Genomic DNA, 18324 nt, shown 5'->3' on the forward strand with positions numbered 1-18324 from the left:
CCCACAGTTGATTTTGTCACACCAAGCTGCTTGCCTATTGTAGATTCACTCTTCCCAGTCTGGTGCAGGTCTACAATACTTTTCCTGGTGTCCTTCAAAAGCTCTTTGGTCTTGGCCATGGTGGAGTTTGGAGTCTGACTGTTTGAGGCTGTGGACAGGTGTCTTTTATACAGATGATGAGTTCAAATTGGTGCCATTCATACAGGTAACGAGTGGGGGACAGAAAAGCGTCTTACAGAAGACGTTACAGGTCTGTGAGAGCCAGAGATTTTCCATGTTTGAGGTGACCAAATACTTATTTTCCATCCTGATTTACGAATAAATTCTTTACAAATCCTACCATGTGAATTCATGGATTTTTTTTTTTTCACATTCTGTCTCTCACAGTTGAAGTGTACCTCTGGTGCAAATTACTGACCTCTGTGATCTATAGAACGGAGGTCACAATACACGACTGCTGAATTCATTCAACCTTATAACAAAATGTCTGAAACTTATCCAAGACTACAAGCTGCAGTATACCTCGCATATCCAAGTGTGAGCTTTTGCATGCATGACGGAGAGAAAAGGACGCATTGACAAGAGGTTCCTCAGCTCAGGGCACTGCTGAGCCACGCTGGTTAAATATGGGAAATATTTACAGGCCACATCGGAGCAAAGGAACATAATATGTCCTGGGACGCTAGCTGCCAACTTCCTCTGGAGAAAAAGGGGCTAAGCAAAGATCTCCCCTTGAAACATGTTCAATGCAGCTAGGAGGACTAACAGCAAACAAACAGCTATTTCCATGCCCTCTTCATCCAACTTCCCAGTGGACTTTTTGGTCGACTCCTTTGCTGCGGTCCAAGATGAAGATCCACACAACCCTTTCCCTGGGACCTACACACTCAAAGACATGATGTGATTACGCCCTATCAGGGACAAACTTTTTAACAGTAATGCAAAAGAATTAGCTGAATTAGCTTTAAGTCACGTTCACACAACACCTCATAAAAACCATGTTTTTATTTTTTTAAATACACATGGTGACAAAATTAAGTATGCATTAAGATAAAGTCAAGTAAATAGTATTACGACAACACCAAGAGAAAAACAAAATAAATATCCACCCATCCAAATATGTATCCACACACACACACGTATGTGTATATGGTTATGGCGTTAACGTCATTTTAACAAGATTAACGCTGACAGCACTGATATATATTTGTATCTTACATCATTTGTGTGTCTCTGGATGTATTTCACAAACTCAGCAACTTCCTCATCTTTCTTAATGAAGACACCTTCAAAGTTCCCCTGCTCTGAAGTGCTGAACGAACACAGTGACAGTTGTTTGAAAAGAAACATCAAAATGCAATTTTTGTACAAATCCATATTTGATTTATGTCCACAATGCATAACGTACCTTGCATTTGATTGAAAGCGATAAAGCTTGCAGTTTCCATCAACTGACACGGCGAGCATGTCTGGAGTGCAGGCAGGGCAGCTAAAGCATGGCTCCTTGCACATCCTGTCCACCTCACACTTTACAGCACTCCACTCCAAGAAACTTTTACTGAAGGCATCAGCTGATATTCGGCCAGTCTTTTAAGTAGAGGACAAACAACAGAATATTCAAGGACAGTCATCATAAACATTGATTTGCACAATTTCCTTAAACTTGACAAATTTAGAAACTCACCCTTCCAAAATGGGCTGTTCTTTCATCCAGCACTTTGACAAACGCCTTAAGTGACATCCCTGGTGCAGCTTCTTAATGTCATAGAAAGACTGAAAGACACCCATTGAAAACAGGGTGCAGAAATTTAAGGTGCCAGGCCAATATCCACCACCCTGGAAGTCCTTAACTGAGGGGGACCACATTAGGTCACAGCTGGTGCAGCTCACCACTGGCAGTGCAAGGTTATAACGGCCTTTAGGAAGGATAAGGAGAAATCCAGTCATGGCTCAACAAAGACATTCATTTGTTTCATGTTGTGAAGATTTCATGTTGTTTTCAAAATCAAAAATCATCAAAAACCCAGAGGACTGAAAAAAGAAAAAAAAATGGTAGGTTGTCTCTGTGTGAGAGACGTTGGCATTATACTCGATATTTTTTAAAAATGCAATGCGTGGATTTCTTTTACAGACAACATCTGCCATATTGTGGACCGCTCAGAGTCCCCCCCTCCAGCACTGCTAATCCAGACCCCACCGACTCTGCCCCCTCTCCAGGATGCTCACAGGACTCTGCAGGATCACACCCGTCTGAGGAAACGGAAATCAACGTTAAACTCGCAACCTTCCACCTGCTGTCGATGGCACTGAATGAGTATGTGCAGGAGATATGTTATGGATGCCAATCTGGTCACCCCAGCCAGTTACAACACAGTTGCCTGTTTGAGCTGCCTGTGTTTTTCTTCGAGACCTACTATGATGAGGTGATGGAAAAGCTCCGGACGCCCCTACTAAACTACTGGTCTGGGAGACACAAGATTTAATGTACATCTGTTATAAAAACCTTACTGTGCACTACACAGAAAATTAAATAAAAACCTATGCTAACACTTTTTTCTGGTCATTTGTATTTGGTCAAAGTGATTATGGAAAACACGCTGAGAAAAATATATCACAACCCTGCACACCTAGGGGGTTTAGGAAGTGTAAAGAAGCTCCGTATCGCTGTCAGTGAGGCAACAGGCTTAAAGCCGTCATTACCTGACGTGGAGCGTTTTTAAAAGGAGATGACACATATACTCTTCATAAACCTGCAAGGATAGAGGATACAGAAATGCAAGGATACAGAAATAGAGTTTTGGTTAACGGGATTGACAAACAGTTTCAAGCTGATTTGGTTGACATGCGTGAATATTCTGCAGATAATGATAATGTTAGGTACTTATTGACATGCATAGATGTGTTTTCTAATGTTATTGAGGAAAACATCTTATTTTACTGTCACTATATATCGTTCATAAAGCACCGTCATTATTTCATTATTACTTCATTAGTCCGCATCAGCTTATCATCAATATTATCATGTATCACGTATCATTTAGTAAATCTGCTACAATAGAATTCTAGATACAATACTCTATCAGTTAGTAAAGCACCAGTTTAGCTGGGGGTCCAGTCAGGCCGCAGTAAAGTCATATGAGGACACTCAACTTTGGTTGGCCTGAACTCACAATATCACACAACTACACATTCTACACACTATTGGTTATGTTCCCAGAATACAGAGGAGTAGAAACATCTGGAACATGTTGTTGTTCTTAGCCATAGAAGGACATAGAAGGGAGAACTGACTGATACTTATCATGTGACTTGATGTCATCATTGCAATAAAAACCTTGTGAAGAGACTGTTCGGGGGAGATCGGCTCGAAAAGGCTTGTGACGCTCATCTTCCCCATATGTACATATGTATAATAAAATCACTATTTTGACATCTACTGAGGGACCATGCAGTCGTTTGTCTCTTCCTCAAATTCGAACCTTGACATTTTGGTGCCGAAACACCGGTTTGAGGAGGGACTAATGGAGCTCGGCTGACGGTCTAGTGGTGTCAGACGGACGGCCGGGAGGTCCACTGATTGATGGGCGCCGAAATATGAGAGGTAAGCACCGCCTGTTGATGGATCTCCAAAGGTGCTGAATTGGAAATCAAGATAATTAAATGTTCACTCAGTGGAGCTTCTGTTCTGTCCGGGGTGATTTTGGGGTAATTAGGGTTAAAAGCAGGGAATATTGGACTGATTAAGTGTCTTGCTGTTTATTTTGGGGAGTGAACTGTTGAGTTAAGAGGTTATGTTATGTGTTTAAGTCAATACGGTTTAAAAGGTTTAAAGGTTTAAATGTGGGGTGGTTGGATGCCAGCCGATCACCCGGTAGTGTAGGGAATCTGGTTTAATTGAGCAGAAAAACGCGGTTTTGGGCATCAGATAATTAATAGTTGAGGGTGGAGACCTCACTTTGATGCTTATAATATTTTAAGTAAACTAGATAAGGACGGGGGCGTGGCCCCTAAGGGCGCAGTTGCTCAGCGTGTGGCGGCGACTCCTGATTGTGGACGCATAATTAGGCTTAAAGCCAGGGTGGTCCCCTGGGGACTTTGGGCACCCCTTAAAAACTAAAGTGAACAAGGGGTTCACTTTCCTTACTGCGCTATTTTTGGCTGACAGGGTCGAGGACCCGGCTGTAACCTCTTAAACGTTGGGGACTTTTGAACTTTAAGTAAAGCCAAAAGTGTGATCTGGGATATTTCACACGGCTGGTGGAGTTCCTAGTCTCCTGACGGGAAGCAGTTATAAATTACTAGGACTTAGGAATCTGATCGTTTTCAAGGCGGCGTACTTGAAACGCTTAATTGATCAGTAAGGGCGCGGCCCTGGGCTATAGATGCTTTTAAATCAGTCTAAAGTTTAGGAACACCAGCAGAGAAATAGAGAGGATAAGCTGGTCTGGCATGTGGTGTTTTTCTTACGTTTATACGGGCCCGTCTATGTAAATAGAATGTAAATTACCTGTGTGTAAATAAGTGTAAATCAGTTGAAAAGGGTTCTGAGTGTTGTGAAAAAAGGAAAAACTCTTTTCTGCTCTCTCTGAGAAGGGATTTTGTGTGTGTATGTGTGCTGGAGGGATAAAAAAAAAAAAAGAAAGAAGAGTAGAGAAACTCCTCTCTGTGTTGGAGGAAGAAAAAGGTGGGGGCCTGTGAGAGTGTGTGTGTGACAGGAAGTGTGCATGCCTATAGAAGGGAAGAGTTAAGTTCTAGGCAGATAGGAAAAAAAAAGGAAAAGTGTGTCTCTCGCTCTGTCTCAAGCAGTTGCAAGGAGGGGGGCTTCTAACCCCGCGGTGTGTGTATGAGGAGAGAAGGAGAGAGAGGGGGGCAGCGTGCGTCCATATAATATTGAAGAAAGTGCAGAAGCTGTTTTTTCTGTTTCTTTAAGGTTGAATGGGCATGAAGCGAATGGAGGTTTTAAGAAAAGAAATGAAAATCATATTAATGCTATGTTTTAGTGTGTTAATACAGGTTACAGATGAATAAAGGTGGACTTCTCTCAACCTGGAATTTTGAGTACGGCGCCAAAACCAGTAGAGTAACAGAATTGGGAGAAAATAGGCCAGAGTTTGGCTTAAAAAGTTTTACAGTGTCATGGTTCGAATTTGAGGAAGAGACAAACGACTGCATGGTCTCTCAGTAGATGTCAAAATAGTGATTTTATTATACATATGTACATATGGGGAAGATGAGCGTCACAAGTCTTCACGAGCAAATCTCCCCCAGAACAACCCTATCACAAGGCTTTTATTGCAATGATGACGTCAAATCACATGATAAGTACAACAGTCAGTTCTCCCTTCTATGTCCTTGTATGGCTAAGAACAACAACATGTTCCAGATGTTTCTACTCCTCTGTATTCTGGGAACATAACCAAGTGTGTATCTAAGTGTGCAGTTTTGTGATATTGTGAGTTCAGGCCAACCAAAGTTGAGTGTCCTCATATGACTTACTGCGGCCTGACTGGACCCCTAGTTAAACTGGTGCTTTACTAACTGATAGAGTATTGTATCTAGAATTCTATGGTAGCAGATTTACTAAATGATAAGTGATACATGATAATATTGATGATAAGCTGATGCAGACTAATGAAGTAATAATGAAATAATGACAGTGCTTTATGAATGATATATAGTGACAGTAAAATAAGATGTTTTCTAATAACAGCTTGACCTCCCACTTGTCCCCATCCTGAGAAGAAGCTCAAAGGACAATTAATCTCCTGATGAAGACCAATAGAACATCGTGAACTTGAGAAGAATTTACAAGCAGCCAAAAGCAGTGCAACTGAACTGTTAAGCCTGAAACCAAAAAAACAAACTGACATGTACTCTGAGTTACAGGCTGGACAGTTGAACGGTGGGAAAGCACTGGACACTGATTGTCAGATTCGCCATACTTGGAGTAATCGTGAAAGAGACGATTGAAAGCATCAACAGAGAAGAAGAAACCACGTGATGGACAATGCACGGTGGACTGCTGGTAAGAACAGTGTGATATGACACTGAATGTGATATTTTGCCAGGCTGGGACTTAATCCAGAAGGAAGATACTGAAGAGAAACGGAGAAGAAACGGACTGTGTGCTGGTGAATTCAGGACAATAAATGGACACTGAGAGAAGAGGACGGGAACCTGTGTGAGGTGAAGCTTGACTGTAAGAATACGGGGTATAATTAGATTGAGACGAGAGCCTGAACTCATAATGGTGTTTAGAGATGTCCACCAGAAAACTAATAGAGGTAAACAAAAGAAGATAAAATAAAGAAAGAAAATAACTGACCGTTACATGAGTGAATGGAAAACACACATACACAAAGTGTTACAGGTGAAATTATGTTCTTATAAGGAATCAGAAGTGAGATAGTTTTGAATTAAGAAATCAGTGAAACGATGCATGAATTCACTCTGACTATAACATATAGAGGCAATGAAGAAAGCAGCTTACACGCACTGAACATTAACAAAAATACATAGGTACAGCAATGAAGACCTGCTTACACTTATATACATGACATAAGCTGGTATTTCTGACCAGAGAGAGGGAACCTGGTAGTTTAAGTGCTCATGATAGTAATAAATGTCTCAGTTGTGTTTTTTCAGGTGGATAATAAACAGACCTGGATCAATTCTCCACGTGCAGCGGTTGGAAGAAAAACCTATAGGTTAACTTGACTGGATATGATAAGGCAAGTGTCTGGTTGAATTGTTCACAGCGCCATGTCTCCATAAACCTGACAAGTGGGCCCTAATTTGTGGCTGAGGATGAGGAATGCTGTTAATAAGGTGGGAACTTAAAATTTGGGTTAGCAAATTTGGGGTAAGAAAACTGACGGCTTAAGTGGAGAAGATGTGCAAGAGTCTGACACACTGCAAAAGCAACATATGCAAATTCACATACACAAGCAGAAAATGCATTAACCTAACTTGGTTAAGAACACAAACATACGCAATAAAACACAGCTTGCTGTTTGTATGAGTGATAGAATGGGGTGAATGTTTAATGAAAACATTTGAGTATGTTGAATCTAGGCATGTTAAAGTGCATAAGGGGGTGATTGTTGTGTGCAAATTGTGTGGTTTTAACTAGACTTTCGGTGGATTGAGGAGGTGGAATTATGTGGTGACAATACTTGTGTCTTTAAGGGGTTTGAGGTTGTAGTGGTGATGGGCTGATTTTGTCAGCTAGGGTGGAATTGTTTTTGTTTTTTGTTTTTAATAGAGGGAGTTGTAGGACACATGGTCATGTTTGAAAGGGGCCCATTATTTTTGTAACAGTGCACTCAAAGAAAACCTGTCAGGTGATTTTGTTTTGTGTTCTCATGAGCTAATAATCAGCTCTCTTTTTCTCATTTTTGTTCTAAGCAGGCCTGCAACAGTGAATAACAGCACAAATTCTCGGGAAGAGCAAATATAAGGTGGGCTTTCCAGATTACAACTGGCTGAGGAGAAAGCTACCTGTGGGGATCTGATTAGGTCGTAAGTCCCTGTCTAAAGGATTGTTGCGATTCAATCCAGTCCAAAACCTAAGGAACTATTTTCCTATGGAAAATAAAAATGAAGGAGCTCAGTTTGAATAAATCTGGACAAACAATTTGCTTTTACTAGGGAAAGTTTCTGTTTTATTGAGTGGGGTTATATTATGGGATTATAGTATATTGTTGGGAGAATGCCAAATGCTAAAGGGGGTAGGTGTCAAAATAAAGGAAATGTGCCAAATGCTAAAGGGGGAAAATTAGTGAGGGTTGAAGAAGGAGAATAGGTTTGATTTCTTTTTTGATTTTTAGAAGTAGTAGCAATATTGTAGGCGTACACATACAGTTATTACATAGATTTATTTTTGGGATGAAGGGGAGAGCTTAAAAATAGAGATGATTTTTATACATATTGCATTTTGTGCCTTTAAAGGAGTTGTGGCTCAATTCGTCTCTTGAGGGTCACGAGCCTTTGGCTAGCGCTATGATTGGCCAATCTACTGTGAGGAGGATATGAGTCATTGTAGGATTGCACGCGCTTACAGACACAGAGTCCAGAAACACACATGAGAGCAGTGATTCCAGGCAAAAGGCCTCAAATTCGTTTAGCTTTTAACTGAACTTAAAGACGGACCGAAGAGGAAGGAGAGCATAGATTTTGGTTGAGTCTGATAAACTAGAATTAGAATGTATTGTTACATTAAAAGGAGCCAAATGAAATAAAAAGAGTTATATCAAAACAGGTTATGAAATTTAGGCAGGAGCAATTGCTTATATGCTTCGACTCAATTGATTAAAGTGGAAATGGGGTTTTGTTTCCTTTGCAGTAGATCTCGGGACCACAAGAGAGGGTCAGAGCGAGGACACAATCTATGGCGCTAAATAATAAAACATCATCACCATTGCATTAATAATATAATTGACAGCACAGATATAATTTAATTCGGAGGTTTAAACAGGGTGTGTTTTTCAGAAAGACTAAGGTGCATTCTTTTACTAAGCTCTTAGTAAGGGTTCTTGATGAAAACATTTATTCAGCCTCTGGTCTGGTAAAAAGGTCAGAAGGGCAACGGGTGAATTGATTGGGAGACCATTTGAGGACGACACATGCAATGGAGTAATGAAAGTCAGTAGGATTAGCTCATTAGGATCAAACACAATTTTAAGTAGGTAATACTGTTACCATCATCATGTCTGGTTTATTGAGGGAGTGGGTGGAGAACTGATACATAGATGACTGAGTTAGTATTGTTTTGGGGAACGTGATAGCAGGAGTAAATAGGATCCTGCAGCCAGAGTCTAAATGACTGAAATTAAATGAGGGAAACTAGGAGAGTTTTGTTTTGTTTTATTTTGGGGTTTCTGAACTATGGGGAAGGTTTTACCATGGCACCAAGTTTTAGAGTTGGTATTTTTCACCTATAAGAGAAAGAATATTCAGTAACAAGTCCTAAGACCCAGGCTTCTTTTTGTTTACTTTTGGTTTTTGATTTATATTTTGAACAGTGCACTGATTTTTGTTTGTGAATCTTTTCTTTAAGCAGATCTGCATATCGGAAATTACAGGCGTTACAAGTCGGCAAGAAAAAGTGTTGTAAGTGGTTTTCTCCACATCCGATCTCAACTTTTTGTTTTTCTTTTTGAAATGAGCTCATTTTGCTGAGGGCGGAAATCTAAATGCGGCGATGGTTTCCACTATCAGCAAAGAAAGAATGGATGAATGAATGAATGGATGAAAGACTGGAAATAAAACAAACGGACTGACTGGTAAAAGATGACAAGACTTGACCATGACTCAAGGTTAACCACTTCCACCTAGATAGGATAAAAGGGTGGAATAATTTATGTGTTTCTTTCTACAGGAGCAGGAAGAGGACAGCGACATCTGAGGTTGCATGGCAATTTAACTTTAAATGTTACTTTCTGTGTATGTGAAAGTGTGTGTACACACCTGCGCAGCGTTAACACTTTTTTTTCTCTTTTAAGTTGACAAGTGGTTGATGTTTGCCAATAATGTTTTCCTACTACAGGATTTCTGGGCTTATGTGTGAAGAAACGGTGTCTATGGGTTATGATTTGGTAAGGCGATTAAACGGCGGGAGACACATCCTGTCTTGAAAACAGTGTGATTCTTTTTACAGGAAATCTTTTATTGCATCTCTGGTATGTAGATGGCTGACCGCGGTCAATGTGCTGCTAATGTTTGCTTTGCTTTTGTTAAGAATGCGTGAGGAGGGTGAAGTAGAAAACAGACAAGTGACATGAAAACAAAAGAATAATAATAAAACAAGTAATAATAACAAATAACAGGTTTGGGGACAGTTTGTCGTAGAGCTCACTAACTGGCCATTAGGGGGCTCTGAGTGATAAACCAGTGGAGTAGCATTGCCCCAGTGTGAATAAAACAAATTGCGGCAATAATAGTGATTTAATGATCGGAGAAAACCTCAACATGATACTTGTCTGTTGTGCTGAATCTTTTATTACTCTTATGATTTACAGGTGGTTGTAAATAAGCTGTTTGATTGAACAGATTTGCTTTGTAGGTGGACTGGGAGTTAAAGGAGGTTAACAGGTGACTGCTGACTAATGTTTTTACACAGGGTTACTGGTTGGCGGGAGAGTGTTTTAGAGAGGATGTGTAATGTTCTTGTGCAGTTTGCAGTAGGGAGATTGCAAATACAACTAGAACTATTAACGGAGACTAATTAAAACTAACCTGAAACTGAGGAGGTTCTATATAAGGAAGAATTAAAACAGATATAAAATGCATCCGATCTTTAATTGCAGGTGTGACCATGAAGATTTTTGGTACATATTCATACAGCGTACAGCTTCATAAGGCAAAATGCTATATCAGGGGTCTATGATTTCGTTTGTGTTTTAATGATTTAGGTATGGCAAAATTAAAGGTTTTAGACAATTTAGGGAACCAGTGAGAAGCGTAATTAGATGATCAGAAACTGAGTACTAGACTTAAACTTAAGTTAGAATTAAGAATGCCCAATTGGTTTGAGGTCTGTGGTTCACTTTTATACACACATAGGCATAGCATAGGATTGGAATAAACAAAGTCAACATTAGGTTAGGAGAGCCAGCGAGGGAGATGTGTTGGCTTTCTGTCTCTTGCAGAGAGAGGAACAGACACCAGACGAGGTCACAGATAGGCGAGGATCCTTCGCAGCAGAGATAGACACAGTGACGGCCGAGACACCAACTGGGTCCAAGGGTCATGGCGTTTGGGCTCCGGGTAGTCACCTCAAAAGGATGGATCCCATAAACACAGCAATAACCATGAAGGGGTGGCGGAAATCCAGGAACACCAGACCAATGAGGTTCGAGAGGCTCTGGGGCTAAAGGGGGACACGTTCCGGTTTCTTTTTCTGGAGGATACATAGGACCTGAGGATACACAGATCGTTGTTCGAGACCGGGGCAGAATAATCCCCTGATCTGTGCCACGACTGAAGGGTTGTCTAACCCCTGAGGTTGAAGAATGAAGAGGAACGTCGCGCCAAGCAGCATTTGATTAATTCATTCCAGGCTCCTAATAGGCTAGGGCTCTAGACTGAAGTAATTGATAGTTTAAAGGAATCGTGATCGTTTTGTACGTTAATTGCATATTTTATACTCATAACTTGTTACTCTTATCACGAAGTTTAAAGTAAAAGTAAAAGAGCCTGGGAACAGGGATCATGAAACTGTGGGGAAAATTAGAAACTAATGAGGATGTTGGGGTTGATAAGTGCTGTAACGTGTCGGTTGAAGTTGTGCTGGGTAAGCCAGCACAAAAGGGGGAGTGTTATTGAGGAAAACATCTTATTTTACTGTCACTGTATATCATTCATAAAGCACCGTCATTATTTCATTATTACTTCATTAGTCCGCATCAGCTTATCATCAATATTATCATGTATCACTTATCATTTAGTAAATCTGCTACAATAGAATTCTAGATACAATACTCTATCAGTTAGTAAAGCACCAGTTTAGCTGGGGGTCCAGTCAGGCCGCAGTAAAGTCATATGAGGACACTCAACTTTGGTTGGCCTGAACTCACAATATCACACAACTACACATTCTACACACTATTGGTTATGTTCCCAGAATACAGAGGAGTAGAAACATCTGGAACATGTTGTTGTTCTTAGCCATAGAAGGACACAGAAGGGAGAACTGACTGATACTTATCATGTGACTTGACGTCATCATTGCAATAAAAACCTTGTGAAGAGACTGTTCGGGGGAGATCGGCTCGAAAAGGCTTGTGACGCTCATCTTCCCCATATGTACATATGTATAATAAAATCACTATTTTGACATCTACTGAGGGACCATGCAGTCGTTTGTCTCTTCCTCAAATTCGAACCTTGACACTAAGTATGCATGGGTTAGGTGCCTTGAAACCAAGACAGGACAGGCTGTTGCTGAGGCTTTTGGTGATATTCTGAGAGAGGGCCGTGTGCCTGAAAAGCTCCAAACAGATTTAGGGAAGGACTTTTATAATAAACATTTTAAAAAACTAATGGAGCAGCATAACATCACACATTTTTCAACCTTTAGTGAAATGAAATCATGTGTGGTAGAGCGTTTTAACCGCACCTTAAAGGGGAAAATGTGGAAATACTTAACATCAGTTAACTCGCCAAGATATGTTAATGTGATCCAAGATCTTGTACAGTCCTATGACCTGTCTTATCACAGCTCTATCAAAATGACCCCCACCGAGGTGTGCAAAGATAATGAGAAAGCAGTCTTTAACACCCTGTACAAAATGAAACCCCAAAAACCGGTGACTTTTAAATTTAATGTGGGCGATACAGAGAGAATATCTAAACTACGAGGCATATTCTGAAAGGGTTACCATCAGACCTACACAGACGAGTACTTTACCATAAAGGAGCGTTTAGGAAGAGACCCTCCCGTATACAAACTAGAGGATCTCACAGGAGCTGCAGTGAAAGGTGTATTTTATGAACCTGAGATACAGCAGGTGACTATTGACAAAAACAAAAGGTTTAAAATAGAGAAAATACTTGGCAGAAAAAAAGAGGACCGAAAAAAGTTAGCGCTGGTCAAATGGCTCGGTTGGCCTTCTCATTTGAATTCATGGATCCCTGAAAAAGACATCGTTGAAGTGTGATTAACAGAGACGCCGCAGCTCTGCATACTTTCATTCTGCACTAGACAAAGACTGAGGAAGGAAGGAAGGAATGGATAAAATGAACAACAACAACGCAGGATTTTATGTGAGCCTCTTCTCGAATGCTTCAGCACATGTTTATCCAGGCAATAAGAAATCTAATTTTAGGACAAAGCTAGCAAAACCTATTGTTTTAAATGAACCGTATGAGGTCGGTGTTATAGAATTTCAATACCCAAGACTATGGTTGTCTTTTCCACAATCAGATTCGCGAGTGGAAATTTATGATCCAGTCAAAGATGGAGCATTGTCCATAACCGTGATTGAGCTGTCTGTGGGGCATTATGCATCTGTGGCGCAGATAATAAAACATTAAAACATAACACCGACATTAAAACACAATACAGTGAAGTTAGTAACTATGTTAGTGTTATGGGCCCTAGGGGCACAGTTCTCACATTTAGAGGGAGACTGGCAGGAATCTTAGGATTCAAATCAGAAGACCCGTTTGTACTTCATTATAAAAACACATACGCACCACATCCTGCAGACATATACGGCAGAAAATAGAACATTTTTATTTATGCAGATATCGTTGATTACCAGCTTGTGGGTGACGCCCATGCGCGGCTATTAAGAGCAATAAATATAACAGACGATGACTGTCGGGTAGCCATTCTTCAATTTGACAGCCCACACTACACACCGGTCTCCAAATCCTTAATCCATGACATAGAAATTGATTTGATAGACGACCAAAATCAACACATACCCTTTTTATACGGGAAGGTGTTTGTCAAGCTCCACTTCCGACCCATAAGACACCATTTTTAAAAAATAAGGATGTCTGTCTACAACACAGATGAAGCAAAATATGTAAGATGTTATTTAAATCAGGCTGGTGGCGAATTGAATGGTTATATTGGGACCAGCACGCAATGTGGCGCAGGTCTGGGAGGTTTGTTCCGCAGCCTGTTTAGAATTGCTGTACTGTTGTTTAAAAAAGGAGTCAGCATAGTCAAACCCCACCTAAAAACAGCAGCATCAGGCATAGTGTCTGATGTGATATCCAACATAACCAAGCCAACATCTACTAAACAGGATGGCAACGGCTTGTATGTGTATACACCCAAACCTTCTAAGACCCCTCCCACTGCACACATGCGTGATACACCGCTGCCTAAAAAGCGTAAAATGACAAAACCTGCCAGGAAAGCCACCAAACGGAGACAACCACGCGGAGTGAAAAGACCCAGAACCAGTCGTTCAAAAACTACAGCATGTGACATCTTCTAAATGGCTCTGTTACACAACCAATCAGGAGAATGTCTAAAAACAGAGCTCGATCTTTTTACTGTCCCATACACACAAACGTCCATAGAGAAAACGACCTTTATTGAAATTCCACCAGTTTCTGCAATCACAGACGGAGGTCCAATCGAGTTTAAATCTCATCGTCCGGAGAGGATTACCTGGATCTAAACGATTCCTATATCTACACACGAGTAAGAATCACAGATGCTGACGGCACAAACTTAGGCAGGGATGCAAACGTGGGACTTGTTAATTATCCAGGTTGCACCTTATTTAGTCAGGTAGATGTAAATTTGGGGGATCGCTTGATGAGCCAATCATCCAACACGTATCCATACAGAGGCATAATAGAATGTCTTATCAATTATAATAAGGAGACTTTAGACACACAGTTCAGCAGCGCTTTATTCTGTACAGACACAGCCTCACACATGAATGATACATGTATAGAAGGGGAGAGCCAGGGTCTGGTGACCAGAGGTACTTATACAGCGAATAGCAGTATTGTTGAATTGATTGCTCCAGCACACGCAGACCTGTTTTTTCTAGAAAAATTATTACTTAATGGAATCGATCTGTCGCTGAAATTTGTGCGCTCTAAAGACGAATTTGCTCTCATGACTGGAGCTAACACCGCGTATCAAGTTAAAATCGTCTCTGCCAGCTTATTTGTGAAAAGAATCAGTGTCTCACCAAGTGTCAGGCTGGCACACGGCAAGGCGCTGCATCATGCAAATGCAAAATATGCTGTAGACAGAGTTTCTTTAAAGACCTTCTCCACACCTGCTGGGGCAAGAATATCAACTAATGACAACTTATTTATGGGCAGGTTGCCTAAATTTGTCATCATCGCCTTCGTGGATAACGAAGCTTATCCTGGTTCTTTTACATGTAATCCATTTCATTTTAAAACTGTGATATAGAATTCATGTGTTTATGCGCTGATGGACAGTCGTATCCGGCCAAACAATTCCAGCCAAATTTTCAGAGAAAACACTACACCAGAGAATTTTATCAGCTGATACAAACCACTGGAAGACATTTATAGGATAGACCATTGGCCATAACACGTGAGGACTTTGGCTACACATTATTCTGTTTCAATCTGGAAGCTGATGAAGGACATTCAGGGAATGTATCATTAGTTAAAACAGGGAACGTGAGGCTGGAAACCCGTTTCAGAAATCCGCTACCCCGAACAACGAACCTGGTGTGTTACTCTGTATCTGATTCAGTCATCCAAATATCTAATATGAGACAAGTGCTGCTGGACGACTACTAAACATTCAAAATGAATACAATAGAACTAACCAGCATTGTTAAAAGGATTAGTAACAGGGCTCATCTTCTAGGCGTCTTAGCATGTGACCAGCTGCCAACAAAGCCCATCAGATATCCATGCATGGGCATTGTGAATACAGATCCATCAGACTTACCTGGGAAGCACTGGTTGGCGTTCTATATCACAAAGACAAGCAAGGGTACTTTTTTGACAGCTTCGGTAACTCACCTGATACGTTTTCACCCGAGATAAAAGTTTTTCTTTTAAAAAACACCGCTCGGATATTGTATTCTGGGAGACAGGTTCAGAAGGACTTTTCGGTAACCTGCGGACAACACTGTGTGTTTTTTCTATATCATGTCCAAAAAGGAGCGTCTTATTCAAGACTAATTAATATGTACAGTGATAACCTTGTTTGTTATGGAACGCCAGGACTGCCATAATGAATTAATTAAATACACCATTAAATAATTAATTAAATGTGTCAATAATTAATTAAAATTGGAATTAATTAATTAAATAAATAGTTATGACACATGTAATTAATTAATTATTGACACATTTAATTAATTATTTATGTATTTCACATTTTAATTAATTATTGACACATTTAATTAAATATTGACACGTTTAATTAATTATTTAATGATATATTTATTTATTTCATTTTGGCAGTCCTGGCGCCTGGCTCTCATCTTGAAATAATTTTATCTGTCAGCCTCACCCATCAAACTCAGGGGGCGGGGTTAACGCTGATCGAGTCAAAACCATTGCTTTGGCCTGGTGGCCATTGTTTCTAGCACACAACAACCGACATGTGGAAGCTAACAGAACTGAACTTTGAAAAACCCTGTTTGTGTGTCACCAAATACCGTTTTAATGTTTTTTTAGCCGAGAATGTAGTGGTTTAATCTTCATATGTCTGGTCGGTTTGTCAAGATACAGCCTCTTTGCAAAAGTGCTTCGATGATTTCGGAGATGTCTGCCCAGTCTCACGGCAAAGCGTGGGACAGACCCGCTCGCCTCGCAAGCATCCCACCGACAAAGCGCAGGCCCCGGTACACAGCTGTAGTAACCCCCGCTGACTGAGGTTATATTTATCGGTGTTTTATTTCCTGATGTTCTTATGTGTCCTACGTGTTTCAGTCGCCAATTCTGAATTATAACTAACATTAAAAACATGTTTAAGGAGGAGAGAGAGCAAATAAACCTGTTTGACATCTGATCTTTGGGTTTTTGTTCAGTAATCAGCGTGACCTGTGTATAAACGCATAAAAGAGATAACATTGGTGTTTCCGTCATGTACTGCTGGCTTTAACTGTACAAAGGTTGTTTGACATTATGAAACACATACAGACTTCATGATGTTCGGCTGATATTTTTATTGTGAATATTAATCATGCTGACCTCGCTCTGTACACCACGCAGCGAGGTCAGCATATCCACGATATCCACGATATCCTCAGCTCCATGAGTTAACACAGAGTTTCCCAGCTGACTATCTAACTTCCAACTATTCCAGAGACGTGAAAATATACAGCATAAAGAAAAGTGTAAGAGACTCAGCAGCAGATTAGAATAACAGTTATACATTTAATAAATCACCAAATGAATCCAAGAAATGAGCAAACCTGAGTTTGTATTCCCTCAGCTGCAGACTCGCTGCTGTTTAAATGTTTGAAAAGGAAGATTAGATATAAACAAACGTCAAACATAGACTCAGTCTGCCTTCACATTTGATATGAGGCCAGCACGTATAGTGGCTGTGTCCTGTTTTAAGATCATACATGTAAAATTGTTGTCTGACCTCTGTCGATCCAGCCGCTCAGAGTCCGTGGTTACCATGGTTACTGCATAAGCAGCTATAATGTTAACAGCTGGCACTGAGGAAACCTACCGGCAGCATGGGTGTTTATGTTTTTCATTGCAAAAGAACCGTCTGAATGGTTAACTGAAGTTAACTTGGATAAATTATAGTTAAGGAGTATCACAGATAACGCCTACGTGAGCTGTGCGACTGTTCACCACTACACTGAAATCAGCAGGCTATTACTGAAATACACGTGCTATATCATAAACTATGATATAAATAGGGAGGTCCTATTAACATGTTTAGTTTTAAAGGACACCTTCCTGCCTTTAGTCTCCTTCATGAGCAGTATTAGTTTTCTAACATCCAGAAGTCTGCACGATGTGTTTCATAGTTTGTAACAAGCCTTTGACAGGTAAACATAACATGACCGAAAAAGCAAAAAAAAAATTAAAAAAAAGAGAGAGAGAGTGTTGACATAAGAAGAGAAAATGCTCTCAATTATGGAGACAGGCAAATGGTTCATTTATGTTTGATGTGTGTTTATTCCTCCCTAAATATCGTCGGTGAAGTTTGCCATGCACGTCAGATTTTCCTGCGCATTTTTATACCTCTGCCAACAGAGAGAGAGAAAAAATCACATTCTAACAGACAGCTGGTGCTTAGAATACAGTTGAATAACTATTAAAAAACAGATGATATAATATTTCTGTCCAGGTTGCAGACTTCATGATGAACATGCTGTTGCAAACCCTGCTCCTCTCGGTGGAAATGCGCCTTCTCTTTCCTCTTTGTATAAAAACATTTTAAAAGTCAGTTTAATCTCAAAATTCACTGTTAAATCCAAAACACACCAGATAAAGAAAAGCGAATAGTTCAGTCTAACACATGTGCCAGTGAACCATTAAACGTCTGTGAAACTATGCAGTTATGAAACGTAACTTTAACCTCAGCCAAACCGATTTGCTCAGTTGTAAATAAAACAGTGAAGTAAACGTGACCCGACAGACAGAACCTGAGTGAATGAAGTCCAGCGTTTAACCACTGAGAGCTAAAACTCAGCTGAGGTTTCAAAGCTGTGTGCCGGTGATTGGACATCAGCCGCTGATGAAGCTGGTTCGCCTATAAAGTGCTCTGTAAGGAAACAAGCTCCAGCAGCTCTGCGCTCGGGGCAAACACTATATTTACTTACCTTGTGCAGAAAAATGCGCTGACATTGCTTTATATCGAGCACCGGCTGCCCAGTTAAACTGTGACTA

General features: G+C 40.4%; 1 protein-coding gene and 1 long non-coding RNA gene across 2 annotated transcripts in view; both read left to right on the forward strand.

The window, feature by feature from the left end:
* Nucleotides 1-18324, forward strand: part of LOC146712483 (protein NLRC3-like) — a 145010-nt gene that overhangs the window by 71781 nt on the left and 54905 nt on the right. The gene's annotated exons all lie outside the window — the stretch shown is intronic.
* Nucleotides 2920-11850, forward strand: LOC146712487 (uncharacterized). The gene is made up of 2 exons (XR_014917101.1): nt 2920-5420; nt 5711-11850. It is a non-coding gene; the product is annotated as an uncharacterized LOC146712487 (long non-coding RNA).

This window comes from Copadichromis virginalis, linkage group LG3, assembly GCF_057382275.1.
Source record: "Copadichromis virginalis isolate Kocher_CV1m ecotype Utaka linkage group LG3, C_Virginalis_male_GT1.1, whole genome shotgun sequence".
NCBI classification, from domain to species: domain Eukaryota; kingdom Metazoa; phylum Chordata; class Actinopteri; order Cichliformes; family Cichlidae; genus Copadichromis; species Copadichromis virginalis.